This window comes from Pituophis catenifer, unplaced genomic scaffold (assembly GCF_029215685.1).
Source record: "Pituophis catenifer annectens isolate HBS135680 unplaced genomic scaffold, rPitCat1.0.hap2 SCAF_1, whole genome shotgun sequence".
In the NCBI taxonomy this organism is placed as follows: Eukaryota; Metazoa; Chordata; class Lepidosauria; order Squamata; family Colubridae; genus Pituophis; species Pituophis catenifer.
Window position 1 is genome coordinate 52,528,060 of NW_027256881.1, and position 16,362 is coordinate 52,544,421.

Consider the following 16,362-nt stretch of genomic DNA (forward strand, 5'->3'; position numbering starts at 1 on the left):
TTCTACTGCTGAACAGCTCTTAACTATTACAAAATTGTTCTTGATGTCCAGCCAAATTATACTTTCTTATTTCTTGCTTTTATCTTCTGGAACAACACTAAGTAATTCTGTCCCACAGCAAGATCCTGGGAATTCCCATGGAATGACCTTTTCCAAATGTTTGCACAGCCCTACTTTCCCAGCCATTTGGAACCATTTTCACTAACCAGTTACAGTTTTGCCGCCATGAGTTATTTGTAAAAATAATATAGGTGGAATATAAAATAAAAATTAAATTAAATTAAATTAGATTGATAAGAATTAGAATTCAATACATTTATATCTCTAAACTATAGAAAGTTCTGAGTTTTTGAATGTTTTTTTACAGGAAATACTTAAATTGTAGACTAAAGCAGATTATAATAAAGGTGGGATAGAAATCAAATCAAATCAAATCAAATCAATCAATGAGTTTTTTTTTTTAAAAAAAAGTCTGCATTCTCTCTTGGATAAACTTCTAGGAGCAGCATGTAATGACCTTACTAGGAAAACACATGGCTAGAAATTCCCATAATACAGTGTTTGATAAATCAGAGCAATGCGATTGATTTTTGTGTTTTACAAATATTTTGACAAGACCAACTTTCCCTTTTGTGAGTAATTGTAATGAAAGACAATAATTCCCTCTAACTCTCTTAGTTCAATAAATCTCACAATGTAATTTTATACTTTTGCTGCCAGACACTTGTCTGGCAATACTATAGAAATAGAATTTGCTGAAAAATGACTACTACTTGGGACATTCAAAACCTTAAATTAATAATAAATAAATTCATTTATCTATTATTGGCTCCCAAACAGATGTTTGGAATTCTTTGATTTGAAAGTAAAATATAATTAGCTTTGTGGAAGAAAATTACCATGGCATGTCCATTGTAGGAAGTGAACACATCTCGATGAAGTCTTTATCTTTAAACTTGCAACATCATAATAAATCTATGACTCTCTTTACATAACATGCAATTAAAGCCAAGCAAAACACAATGTGATTTATTGTGTTATGCAACTCCATCTAATCTGTTGTGTGAACACTATCTAGAAGTCAACAGCAACATAATACATTAGACAAAACCATGCTTTGTTTCCATTAGGGTTCATCATGCCACACTAGACCATTTATTAATAATCGTACCATCTGCACAACTCCAAAATATGTGTTTTCCCTGTCACATCATCCAGCTGCTTTCTACACTGTGTATTGTATCTAGCCTTGCTATCTATTTTGACTCCTTGAAATAATTTCTCAGGATTATTTGTATACATTTGTTTGTTAAATGGTGAGCAGTGAGATGACCGAGATTTTATTTTATTTGTGCATATAAATTGTAAAGGGAGATGAAAAAATTGACAACTGTGGCGATTGTGCATGTTCAGTGGTCTGAGCAAGCTCTCAAAATGACAAAGAGAAGAATGTTTAATTTTTAATAATCAATACCTTCCCACCCCGCCGAAAGTCTGGTCAGTTAATCATCTTAATTTCAATAACATCACTATTGATTTGCTATAGGGTATCATTTGTTCCCTTTTATTATTTATTGCATTTGAATAAATCATTGTGTGTGATTGATAACTAGGTAATGTCACCAGAGATGGGAAGATTAGGAGACATTTAAGTGCAAAACAGAAGTGTCAAATTTTAGTCAAGATTAATAGATCTATTGTGTACCTTGTTAGGGGAAAAAATGAAAAATTGCACTGCACAAAATAGGAGGTTTTCCATCAGGTTTTGGGAGAATTGGTTTGGAGGGCAGCTGCAGTCCAATATCTTATTTCTACATTGACATTGTCACTAGAAATCCTTCCAATGCATTTAAGATGAGGCCCTGTTAGTCTTGACTTGCCTTGTTTCATAATTTGATTTGTCAGTTTATCCTCCATTTTTTTCAATGAAAAGCTACTTTTCTCCCTGAGTAACTTAACTTAAACACACTAAAACCATGTGCCTTGGTTTTCTTCACCCAATATAAAACTAAATATCATTAAAAATATAAATCAACAATAGTAAAATACATATGAAACATATTTTATAGCATAGTTATATAATGTATAAAATAAAGTTTCCTTGGCAAACTTTATTAGCTGCCTCACTGCTAATTTCCAATTAACAAAAATTATAACACAGTACAGGTAGTCCTTGACTTACAACCACTATTGAGCCCAAAATTTCTATTGTTAAGTGAGAATTTGTTAAGTGAGTTTTGCCCCATTTTATGACCTTTCTTGCCACAGTTGTTAAGTGAATCACTGCAGTTCATAAGTTAATAAACCGGTTGTTTTTTGTTGTATATGTTTTATTTGTAGTGTTCCTTTAACAACCAATATATTTTGTGGGCAGTGTATTGTCCACTCACATTTGTGAACTGGTAGGGAAGGTAAGTGAATCCCACCTCTGGGGCAGGGGTGGGTTCTACTTACCTTTAGTACCAGTTCACAATGGGAGCATGCACAGATCACCCATGATTATGTTGTGGCAGGTGGGCGGGGCCTCCTGCCGGTTTTACTACCGGTTCTATAGAACCAGACAGAACCAGGAGCAACCCACCACTGCTCTGAGGGAGACCCAGTGTGGTATAATAGCTAGTCTTATATTGACACTATAGAGACCCAAGTACTAATTTACCCTCAGTTATAGAAACTCAGTGGGTGACTTTGGGCCCATCACTCACCCAATCCAACTTACCTAATGGCTGTAGCTGGGGGCAGGGATGGGGAGGATAAAAGACTACATAGGTTGCCTTGAACTCCTGGACAAAAGAAATAGTATATAAATCTAACAAATAAGTAAGTAAATAATAAAAGTATAATCAATCTAAGCAGAAAAGATGGTTATATACTTTATTCTTGGACGGTGAATTTAATTTATGAATATTTGGAGCCCCCCTTTCATTGCTGGCGGTACAAGCCTCAATATATTGCTTAAGAGGAAACCCCGGGGATTCAATGAGATGAGCTGCTAATTAGCTTGTATCAGCCATAGTTTTTCAAGTACAGAAAGTTCTGGTTTTTGTAACAGGAAACTTTATGTTAGTTTTTATAAATATTTGACTTTCCTGTCTAGAAAACAGTAATTGTTTTCCTCTGGAGTCAAGATGGAGTCAAGACACTATTCCCTCCCCCGCCCCCCCAAGGGATGCAGAGGACATCTCTTAGTCTGGAAAGTGTCATTTCTTAATATTGTTAGCATGAAATATAAATAAGCCACTTTCTACTGGAACAGAGGGCTAGCCATGCTAGCCTGTGAAGAGATACAATTAGTCTTAAAAGACTAACAGTTTGGGGGGGAACACAGGTCACTTCGTTAGAGTCATGAAGTTGTGAGGTGCATATATACAACTGTATGCTTGGAAGGGATAAACAGTGAAGCCAGAAGGAAATTAAATACAGAAAGTACAGATTGAGGCTGCTGCACTATTAACAATTGCTATTCTCAAAACAGGTCTTGGTTTGAACCATGTTAATTACTGACAGACTAATCTTATGTATGATTTTTTTTTTTTAAAAAACCCTTTTTCTGATTCTCATGCACAATGAAGAGTTCTTAGATTAGACAAGAGAAATGTTTGTGGAAAGACAATAGTTAAAAAAAAGGCGTATCCCAGAAAGTTAGGCTGGTAGGATGGGATACTTTCAACATGTAACAGAAGAGAAGTCATAATTGGAAAGAAAAATTACAAGAAAGAAATCAAAAGATATTTCAAATGCTTATGTATATGACCTGTAGAATGAATAAGATCCTTAATAGCATATTAAGCAAATAATAGAGATTATTCCAAGGAGTAGAGGCAGTCCTCGAGTTACGAATACAATTGAGCCCAAAATTTCTGTTGCTAAATGAAACATTTGTTAAAGACGTTTTGCCCTATTTTACGAACTTTCATACAACAGTTGTTAAGTGAATCACTGCTGTTGTTTAGTCTGTAACAGGGTTATAAAGTGAATCTGACTTTCCCATTGACTTTGCTTGTCAGAAGGTCGCAAAAGTTGTTCATGTGACCCTTGGAGACTGCAACCATCATAAATATGAATCAGTTGCCAAACATCTGAATTTTGATCAAGTGACCATGGGGATGCTGCAACAATCATAAGTGTAAAAATGTTCATAAGTCATTTTTTTCAGTGCCGTTGTAGTTTCGAGCAGTCACTAAATGAACTGTTGCAATTTGAGGACTACCTGTAATAGAAATTTCATGAAAGCTAATTTTGCAGGTCATTCAGTAGTAAGCAAAAAATAAGACAGAAGGAAATGTTGTTTAAAATAATAGGAGTTTCAATTTGCAAGAAGAAAGTGGGAAAGTGGGTCAGTAAGCATTACAAAATACGTATTTGCAATATTATAAATTTCATAGAAACAAACAATCTTGGTAAGAAAAGTTCTTAATAAACTATGTTTTACTAGTTTACATATAAAAATATTCTTTACAGCATTAAGAAAATTGGTTAAAATGATGTACGTAAGTTAAACTCCTTCCTGTGAGTTTTTATTCAAAATAAAACAACTTCTAAACATTATATTGTATTGCATCCTGAATGAATCTGTATGCTACCTATATATATCTTTAGTTCAGGGGTGAAATCTACTTACCTTCTCTACCGGTTCGGAAGTGCGCACTCTGTTCACGCACATACATGTCACATGCGATTTTGGATCCTCTGTGCAAGCACAAAGCCTTCTGCACATGCGCAGAGGGTAAAAAACAGGTTACTCCCTGGTTAAAACCAGGAAGTAACGATGTACGGGTGGGTGGGCAGAGCCTCGCACTGCCGCCACTACTGGTTCGCCCGAACTGGTGCGAACCAGTAGCATTTCACCCCTGCTTTAGTTGATGGGATGTGATCAAGAGAACGTTGGCTTGCAAAATAGTCTTAGATCAGAGATCTTAATCATGCTTGGGTTGTATTTGCTGTATATTAGCTAAAATTTCCCCAAGCAGAGGTTGCTGATGTGGCATGGGTACAACTAAGGTTGGTTGTCTCAACTTGCATTTTTTTATTTTGCCAAAAAGTACACAAAAGCCTTGTTTGATCATGTTTCATGGCGGAGGTTAATATTCATGAGTTCTTCTATTAATGCCCATGCATATGGAGGATTGCAACTTAGCGTGTAAAGTGAATGTATGGTAAAGAAAAATACTTAAGTATAAAAGTAAAGAAACAAAAAATAACATGTGATAGCATTGCTATCACATCCACCTATTGGAGAGCTGCCTGGCTGCTTGCTCTTACACTTTTCCATTCCAGAAAAGCAATAGCAGTCATAACAGAATGAAATATTTTAATATCTATGAATATATGTATGTAAGAGTGGCATAAATTCATACATATGTATGTGTGTTTGTGTCCCACATATTTTACATATAATTTTACATAAATGATATTAAACTGGCTCACACAACAGTGATCTTTAAAATAAAAAATATTTTCTTGCCAGTTATTTTACACTCAATTAACCTCTTGTTCTTTTCTTCTTCATTAATGCTAAAACAGTACACTATCTAAGAGCTTTACCTAGTAGGAAAAAGGTTGCTGATTTGAAACCCAAAAGTTTTTAAAATTAGTGTTCTTTTTCCTTCACTTTGAAACTCTTGTACTTAAAGGGAACTGAAAAATAAAGGAACAATGGAACCTTCTTCATTAAGTCCTCAGCTACCTAAGAAAAGCAAACTAACCAAGAAAACAAAATAATAATTCTAAAAAAGCACTGTTTATTCCCTAAGGGAGTAGCATTGTATGTATGTATATATGTATGTACGTATGTATGTACGCATGCTATTTGATCACCAAGAGCCCTTTAGTTTTAACAAATTTGAAAAAGGAAAGGCATGATATGAAATTTAAATGATACAAGGGATAGGTACAGTAAATAAAATTTCTTTTAGTCCTTTTACAGGATTAGGTGGTCATGAATTCTGGAAGTCTACCATCTACCACTTCTCCCTTGGTAGTCAGCCATTCAAGCAAGCTCTTCCTTTGTACATTCAATACACTTCAATATTTTAAATACCTGACACCTGTTTCTTCCTAAACAAATTTTTCCTCAATGAAGTAAGAAAGAAACCGAGACATATTACAGTAGTCCTTGTTTAACAACCATGATTGAGACCTGCAATTCTGTTGCAAAAGGATGCCATTGTTTAACATCAAGTGACCACTGCAGGCTTAAATTCACTGCAGTCATTAAACAAGAAATCACGTGACCACAACGTTTACTTCTAGCTTCCTCTTTGACTTTACTTGTCGACAGCTGGTTGTACAGTGGGCAAATGGCAATCATGTGACTGTGGGATGCTGTGATGTATATCTGAACAGAAAGTTAGAGAGAACATAAATATAAGAGACACAATCCAACTCCCCCAGGTGACAATATATATTTGTATAATAATATACAAAGTTTATACTTTATTGAAAGTTCTACTTGAGTTTACAATATGGGGAAGCACTGCATGCCAAAAATGTTCATAATTTTTTAGAGGAAGGGATAAAAGCAGAAAAAAATTTTTTTGTTGCTGACTGTAACAATGCTGAAGTAAACATTTCAACTATATGAGTTACATCTCAAAACAGCAAGTAGTTAGCTATAATTTATCAAAAATATGTTTAGAGCAATTTAAAAGTAAAGATCCTTTAATGTTGCCCAGGTTTAATAATTATAAGTAGATTGATTTGAAAAGCCAAGCAACAATTCTGAAACTCTTCTGCAGATTAATTGCTCCAAATTTCAAAAACAAGATACTACACACTTAAAGCAATATCTGAAGTTTCCTGCTTCTTCATAGTTTTGTTCATGCTGTTTAAGAGGTCCTTTTCTAACTTGGTGTTTTCAATCAGTCTCTGTAGTCCACCATATATGAAGGGTAACAGATTGGAAAAGGGTGGCTTGATGTCGCATTTGTTATCCTTGTGTTGATCTTAACCGTACATGTTTTAATTGGTAGCGAACAGCCATTGCTAAAGTAATCCAACATAGTTTATAACTTCGAGAGTGAACATCTTCACTCCTGAAATTAAATAGCACATAGGAATCTTTTACAAATTTGATTTGTGCAATGCATAGATTTTGTTCATGTGGAATAACTGTGAAAGACTGCTATTTTCAGTTTCATGGCACATTTCTGGCCAGTTTTAGCTTTGACATTTGCAATTCAGAGTGATTTAAGCCAAAATGGAAAATTTCTAATACTCATTTCCACTTTCCAAGATTTCCAAATCCAGCTTGGATGTAAAAATTGCTTCCTTGTTTATTATGTTTATTGTTTATTATTTATTCCTTGTTTAACCAAACCGCAGTTTAACCGCAGTTTAACTAGCATCTGGCACCAGCACATCCATACATATTTGCAAAAAACCAAATAAAACACATGTCCTTCAGTTGCATGTCTTTGACCCTTTACCCATTATGAGATGGCAGAAAATAATATCTACATAAAATTTGCAGCTCCCCATCACTGATTCCTATGCTGTTTCTGTTGCACAGGAATGCCAAGTGGGGACTGCCCTATTCTTTAGCAACATCATTTATGATGTGAAAAGTGATTAGAGTTTGATTTTGCTGTAGTCCTTGTTTAGTACTGTACCAATTGGAGAGGAAAACATTATTATTTGTTAAATTATTAACCTATCTCGCTGTGGGGCTACTGTAGGTGGCCAATTCCATACTGTAATTCAGTAGGAATGGAAAGAGATAGGATCTGACAAAAATGGCAGTACTCTGCTTAGGCTTCCCTCAATTGTTCTCTGTGCCTCTCCGTCGACTAAAGTGTAAAAAACACCCACAGGAATTGCAAGGAGAGAGTCAAGTCATTGGCAGAGATTCTCAAGGGACAGCACTTCTGGCTACTACGTAGTCAGAAGAAAGACACCAGATCGCAAAGTAGCATCCTTCCAGGGTAATCATTTGGAGTAAGGTAATGGTTTCTTCCAGAAACGATTGCACTTTTTAGATTTCTTTTTAAAAGTTCAGTCATTTCTGGGAGGAAACATTACCTTGCCCCACATGATTACTCTGAAAGGATGCTGCATTGTGTTCCGATGCCTTTCTTCTGGCAACATAGTACTGTGGGGACCGTGTGGAGGAAGACACTTAAAAGGCTGGGGCAGTAAAACAATGAACAATCTATTGTTCTGTTCAGTGCTGCAGGAGGAGGAGGAAAGCCAAATTGCCTTGCAATTCTTTTTTTTAAAAAATATAACTGTACTGTACTTCTATTGCTGGCAAAAAAAAAAAAAAAAAATCATTTCCAGCAAAGATATCTCTTTTTTAACCTTAGCTGGTGCACTTTCTTTCTTTTTTTTTTTTTTTACAAAGTAAAATTTCTGCCTAGACAGAAATCGAGAACCTTATTATTTCCTATTCAGCAGAGATACATAATCTGAGACCTGGAGATGTATGCTTTGTACGCCAAAGTCTTCAGTACATGCCCCAGCAACTCTGCTAAAGCTGTTACTGAATTCTGGTTTTTAATATGAAAGAAGAAGAAAATGAAGTGAGGTGTTACCAGTAGGGTCAATTGCTGTAAGGTTATTGCTACGGAAAAAATGAGCATGGACAACTGTCACTTGGAAGAAAATGGATTGATTACAAATTTTCACTTGTAAAGCTAACCAATTAAAATTATTATTGGCATTCATTTATATTTATATTAACTAAATTTCATTTATTTTCTTGGCTGCACTTAGTTGCTCCCTTTTCTACATTGGATAAACTGTATGAATTGATGCAGGCTCCTTGAAATGTAGAACATTTTTTTCCTAGAATAGATGTCTTTCAAGGGGCAAACAGAAATCCCTAATTTTAGTTTTTCTCCTGAGCAACTAGTTTTGTTACGCATAACTGATACTGCACTGGCCATGTTACTATATATATTTAGCTATATCAAATCTTCTTATGAGCAGAAATAATTAACTTGCTCCATTAAGAGCAATCTAAAATTACAAAAATTAGATCACTGATATAAATGATAATAAAATCCTAGCAATGGGATACTCCCATATTTATGCCAATGCAAGTGAAAATGGGGATAGGACAAGTTATGATAGGATAAGCCAACCTTTTAAGAGCTGTCTTTTTTCTAAACAGCATTCCTAACTTGTTTTACATTTTGGTCTATTTTTGTCTCATCTCTGAACTATGTAAAATGGCCTGGTAATCGTTCAAGATTTGTATACAGGATATATGCTTTAAACAGATATTACCCAGAGCAGAAGAAAGTTTAGAAGAAACAGAATAGAGTTTAGTTTCTTTAAAGCAGCACCACTGGCAACTATATTTATATTTACATAAAGCAAGTGTAACATGTTGGGAATCAGTGACCTGTTCAAAAAGGGCTACACAGACACAGACTAACCTTACATCAAGTTTTCAAAGAACAGATGTTCACTTCAGATACCTTATCTGCCATCAAGAAATGGGGGCTGTTTCTGGTTCCACAACCTCCCATAGTTCAGAGTGAGAGGGTTAGGCGGAAAGTATTCTCTGTGGTGGTCTCCTATTTTATATAATACTTCTGGAGGTACAGATGGTCCCTGTTTTTTGGCATTTCACCAACTGACCAGAGTCGTGGCCTTTTTCTAGGTATTTGGCCTTTAATGAGCATCTTTAGGAGAGTTAATTCTTTGATGATATTTTGATTATTTATGCTGGATAGCATAGTTTGTTTTCTGGTTTGCTTCTATTATATCCCACCCCAACTCCCTTTAGATTGGGGTATGTTCTAAACTCAGTGAGTCAGTATCCAAATAATTGCTGGAAAAGCCTTTATATTATCCAATTCTAACAAGGTGGTGGGGCAGGGGTGGGTTACCTTTACTACCGGTTCGCAGTGGGAGTGCATCAGGGGTGGGTTCTAATATTTTTTACTACTGGTTCTGTGGGCGTGGTTTATTTTGTGGATGTGGCTTGGAGGTCATGTGACTAGGTGGGCGTGGCTAGCTGGTCAGAGTCATTTCTGGAAGGTCCTCGCACTTACGACCAGTCCTCGCACTTATGACCCGACTCATTTGTTTGCTTTTAACAGTGATCAGCTGTAGGACACCCCTTTGAAGCCCCGCGGCAAGAGTTTAAACAGTTTTTTTCCCTCTAGTCATCAGCTGGGACTCAGGAGGCAGCAATAGATTGGGGGTGGGACCAAATAAAAGGTAAGAATAACATGGGTGGGTGGGGGAGTGGGAGGGCGGGGAGGGAGAACCGGTTCGGTGATGTCATATCGTCACCGCTACCGGTCAGCTGAACCGGACCGAACCAGGAGGAACCCACCACTGGAGTGCATGCACTTGCTCACTTCACTCACACACGCGCACTTGCTTCTGCGCATGCGCAGATCACCCACGATTTATTTATTTATTTATTTATTTATTTATTTATTTATTTATTTTATTGGATTTCTATACCGCCCTACTCCCGAAGGATTCAGGGTGGTGAACAGCCACAGAATAAAACACATAAATACAAAAATTTAAAATAGAATAAAAACGAATTAAATAATTAAATAATTTGGCTGAGACAAATGTCGATGATGTTCTGGTGGGTGGGCGGAGCCTCCCACAGGTTTTACTACCGGTTCTATAGAACTGGACCAAACCAGAAGCAACGCACCACTTTGGTGGGGGGGGGTGTTGGGTTTTTTTTTGTTACTTCTGAATCTTTGTGACTTTGGGATGGACACAGATTTGCTAGAATTTTCAGTCAGTAACTACTTTTTTAGGTTCTTGAAAGCTTATGCTCAGATGTCAATCAGAGCAACTAGATTTTGATTTTTCCAGGATCAGAGCCTTTTTCAAACTCCAGCTTTGACATTATATCAGGGGTGAAATGCTCCCGGTTCGGACTGGATCGCCCGATCTGGTAGCGATGGTGGCGGGTGGTTCGGAGAACCGGTAGCAGAAATCCCTGCGCCCCCCCATGCCCAGCTGAGCCACCCGATAATCAGAGGCTGGTTTTTTTAACTTTTAAAAGCATTTTTTCTACAACCTCTTCGGCCAGAGGTTGTAGGAAAAAAAATGCCTTTAAAAGCCTCTGGCGATCCCAGCTGAGTTGCCTGATTGTCAGAGGCTTCTAAAAGCATTTAGAAAATGTAGAAAAAATGCTTTTAAAAGCTTTTTTTTAAAAATTGACCACGTCCACCCAGTCACATTACACCCCCTCCAATCCACGCCCACAGAACCGGTAGTAACAAATTTTAGATTTCACCCCTGCATTATATGCCTGAAATATTTAAGCACTAATCTCAACATTAGTTCTTCCAATACATTTTACTTGATCTATTTTATTTTGTTGCCTAGAGTACTCAAAACTATATCTCCAGTGCCACCATTCTAGGAAACTGATTTTTCTTCATTCAGCATTTTTGATGAAGCAACTGTCACAGATACATAGTACAACTTGGAAGAACATGGCCTTGCAACATATAATGTTTGCTGGCAATCTATCTTTAAAGTGTAAAACTTTGCGCTTTACAATATTTGTCTAGATTTGTCATCGTTTTTCTCTAAAGAAGTAATAAAGTTCTTTATTTGGTAGTTAAAATCAGCATTTCCTTGGACTTTTGAGTCCAGGAAGGTTAAGTTGACTTCCATTACTTCATCACCTAGTGTTGAGTTTGCCCTAGCAAAGTTATTTGTTGTGATTTCTTTGTTTGATAGTTGTAAGCCACTCAGAGTTGTTGAGAGTTAGACAGCATACAACGGATGATTATGAAGAGGATGATAAAAATTTTAGGTTTTTTTTCATGTGTTTTTACATTATTGATAACATTATCAAATGCTAAAGGAAAGAGCTGAGAATTCTGGCTTGCTCAGCTCTGCATTTCAGCAAATGGAACTCAATTTTTATTTCAAATTTCATTTTTTGTTTCCAAGAAGGATGCTGGAGTTGACTGGGGATAAATGAGGATGAACAAGCTGAAGCCTAATCTAGAGGAACTACACCACTTTTTTCATATTGGCCTTAGATGAAATTAACTGCCCTCCTTGCATCAAGTACATAATTTCTGCAGATGGTAATACAATACTGATCAAGATTTTTTTCATTTGATTTACCAATTGAAACCATACTAGAAAGCATGAATTTGGTTGTAATTATCTTTGTTTTAGTAACAACCAAGCCATGATATTAATATGTGGTGGCTCAAATTGGTCAGATCACGTACATGTTACTATAAAAGTTGCACTGAATACTGTGTTTTCCCCAAAATAAGACCGGGTCTTATTTTCTTTTGAGTCCCAAAATAAGCACTAGGGCTTATTTTTGGAGGGTGTCTTATTTTTCCCCCCCCATGTATAGAAGGCCCACTTCTTCTGCTTGCTTGCAGTGGGGCAGGAGGTCAAGCGGCACACCAATGCCACTGCTGCAAGGTGGGGGAGTGGAGCTGCCCCACATGCCCCGCACCGGCTTACCTCAGGGCCCCTGCATCCAGGCCACCCACACCCCGACACCTGCCTCATCTTGCGGTGGTGGCTCCAGCAGCCATGTCCAGCAGGGCCACGCATGACCGCTGGCCCACTTCTACTTGCACATGGCAGCAACAGACCAGGAGACTGAGCACTATGCTGGTGCCATGGCCATGAGGCAAGCAGTCATGTGGGCTTCTGCTGCACATAGTTGCTGGTGCTACCACCGCGAGATGTTGGGGCATTGATGGCCTGGCTGCAGGGGCCCTGAAGTAAGTTGGTGTGGGGCACATGGGGCAGCTCCATCTTCCCACAGTACTGTGAGCAACCAAATACAATGAGCGGTTGTGCGGTTGTGCAGGGTCTTAAGTGGGGCTTATTTGGGGGGTAGGGCTTATATTAGGCACACATGTAAAACATGCTAGGGCTTATTTTCAGGATAGCTCTTATTTTCAGGGAAACAGGGGTAGGTATTTTCAACAGTGTCCCTCTGATTATGTAACTGCTTCAATTTATATTAACTGAACTCATCATTGCAGGATTTCAGGCAGACCCCCAAATACCCAGCTCTTTATTTTGACTTACAACTCGGATAGGACTTTACTAAGTTTAATGCTACCTGTTAATTTGGATATTTTTATTTTGTTCTTACATTTTTGTTATTGTGATAACGAAGCAAATTTATACAAATTCAAATGATTAATTAACTTAAACAATAGACTGCTCAATTCTCCAACCCTTTTTAATGTAAATGTTTTAAATAGTTTAAATCAAGGTTGACTCAGCCTTCCATCCTTTCTAAGGTAGGTGAAATGAGGACCCAGTTTGTGGGGGCAATAAGCTGATTTTGTATAAAATATACAAAAGAATGAAGGCTATTGCTTAACGCATTGTAAGCCGCCCTGAGTCTCCGGAGAAGGGCGGCATATAAATCAAATTAAAAAAAAAAAATCGATTCACAATTCAAGAAAAATTGCCTTGAGTTAAATGGAGCCAACTTTATTCTCTAATGTCACATGTCTACATTTTCCCTTGTGATTTTTTGTAATATTTGCTTTGATTATTTTACATATTCCATCACCACCGTTGTCGCTATTCCAAGCAACTGGCACTTCTATTAACATTCTACACAGTAGGTTGCAGAATGAATTACAATTACTCATTGTCTTTTAAAAGGTTTTTACAACTCACAGTATCAAGACATGTCCATAACTCAAAGAGAGAAAAAAGAAACAAAGAACCATAAGAAACTGGAGGGGTATGTTTTCACTCATTGTATAGGAATCAAATATTTAATTCTATTGCTGTACATTGGAATCAGTTTTCATGCAATAAACAAGTAATACTAATAAAATACATTGTTGCTTTGATTTATAATTTTGATTGCTCTTTTTCAATTGCTACAGAGTATATGATCTCATCAGTGGTGGGATTCAAAATTTTTTATTACTGGTTCTGTGGGCGTGGCTTGGTGAGCGTGGCATGGCTTGGTGGGCGTGGCATGGCTTGGTGGGCGTGGCAGGGAAAGGATACTGCAAAATCCCCATTTCTTCCCAATTAGCTGGGACTCAGGAGGCAGAGAATAGATGGGGGCAGGGCCAATCAGAGGTGGTATTTACCGGTTCTCCGGTTCTGCTACTGATTCTCCAGAACTGGTCAGAACCTGCTGAAACCCACCTCTGGATCTCATGCAATGTGTTTATATATGAAAATGGAATTATTACAATTATACATAATTGATTATATAATTATTATATATATTATATATAATTGTTATATATACTATATAGAAGGGACCTTGGAGGTCTTCTAGTCCAACCCCTTGCTGAAGCAGGAGACCCTGTACCATTTCAGACTAGTGGTTGTCCAGTCTCTTCTTGAAAACCTCCAGTGATGGCACACCCACAACTTCTGAAGGCAAGCTATTCCACTGGTTAATTGTTCACACTGTTAGAACAATGTATTTATTACACAACATATTTGTAATACACAATGTATTTATACAGTACTGTGTATTTATTTACTTATCAATCAATCAAATTTAGTTGCCACCAATTTCATTTTGACTTGTTGTGGCTTACAACAGTTAAAATGCCCATGAAATGCATGACAGTATAAGCAACAAAGCACCCACACCTACAGTAAGAAGTAAAACATTAAAGTATTCACTAACATGTTCATGGAAAATAATCTAACAAAGAACACAAAACAGTATAATGCCTTACCATTATAGTTAACTAAAATACACCCCTAAATACAGCAACAATTTTATGCAATCAAACAATTTAAACTTGCAAAATAGAAAGAAGTCCACAGGCTCTCTCTTATAGCTTGTCTTTCTTGCTTTTCAGAAGATGCTCACAGTGGGGGTTTACTTAATTCCAAAGGAAGCTGTGGCATAACTTTGATGTTACAGTAGAAAAACATCATGTCCTAGCCTGATCCCCTTTATCTCAAGAAAATGTGGGATTAGTCAGAGTTTCTCCCGTGATTAATACACCAATTGGTTCTAATTGGAACACAGCCTGCTTCCTAGAGCAGACAGACTGACCATTTGTTGAAGTCATGTTTCCATCTCACGTCCAGCTTGCTGTTGAGCTGGATAAAAGCATTCTGGCATGAGTGTAGTATTTTAAATGTATTTTTTGTATTTAAAATACAAAACAGTATTTTGTATTTTAATGCTATGGTAGTACCAGACATCCTTTGTTGTGGATGCTTAGTTTGTTGAGGACCTTTTTGGAAATTGATGATTTGTTGAAATTTGGCTGTGCCAAACCTGGAATTATTAAGTTACAATCTATCAGTAGTTGAAGGTCACAAGTTGCTAATATTTGGAAGAAGATGAAGAATCAAACCAATGGATTGCATTGCATTCTCTAACACAGTATTTTTCAGCCTTGGCAACTTTAACATGTGCGGACTCCGGTTTGCAGAATTCCCCAGACAGCATGCTTTAAGATGTGTGGACTTCAACTCTGCAACTGGGGAACTATGGGAGTTGAAGTCCACACATCTTAAAATTGGCAAGCTTGGGAAACATTGGTGTAATCCAAATCCCTATTGGAAGCATGCACAATGCTTCACTGATTTATTATTTCCACTAGCTGCCTCTTTTCTCTATGGTGTTCTCTATGGAACTGATCTATGTATTTTTCTTAAACTTGGAATACAATAAAACTGGTCCCATTGTCTTGATAGTCAAGGCAAAGGATAAAGGAAGAACTAAGATATCAGTTGAGCTGCTTCAGACAGTTGTCAAGTCATAGTATTAGAAATGGCATCTCCATCTGAAGGCAAGGGAAAGCCATAGCTGAGGTGAGAATATGATTCTGGATTGAGGATCCGGAGTGAAGAAAGAATAGATCCTATCATATGGTAGTTGGTTGGTGGATGTAAAAACCAAGCCTAAATGAAACAATCACGAAAGACACGTTGTTGGAGTTTGCATGCAAGGAAATGAAAAACTGAAGGAGAGTCAATCAAGAAAAAATATGAAAATGGAGAGGTGGATGGAAACTTGGAAAAGTATACTTTAATGTGCACTAGAAAATGCATCAGAACTACACCAAAACATATATTTTAGTGTTTTGCTTCTAATTTTAATTTATAGGAAGATAATATTAATAATTAATCATTATATAATTATAATTATAATAATTAATAATAATATTACATTTCTGAATTTTGCCATTGCAAAAACCTCCAGTCAGTTCAAGCACCTAAACTAAACAAATACAGGTAGTCCTCGAGTTACGACCACAACTGAGCCCAAAATTTATGTTGTTCAGTGAGACATTTGTTAAGTGAGATTTGCCCCATTTAAGGACCTTTCTTGCCAGTTATTATGTGATTCATTGCAGCTGTTAGGTTAGTAACATGGTTATTAAATGAATCTGGCTTCCCCATTGACATTGCGTGTCAGAAGTTTGCAAGAGTGGA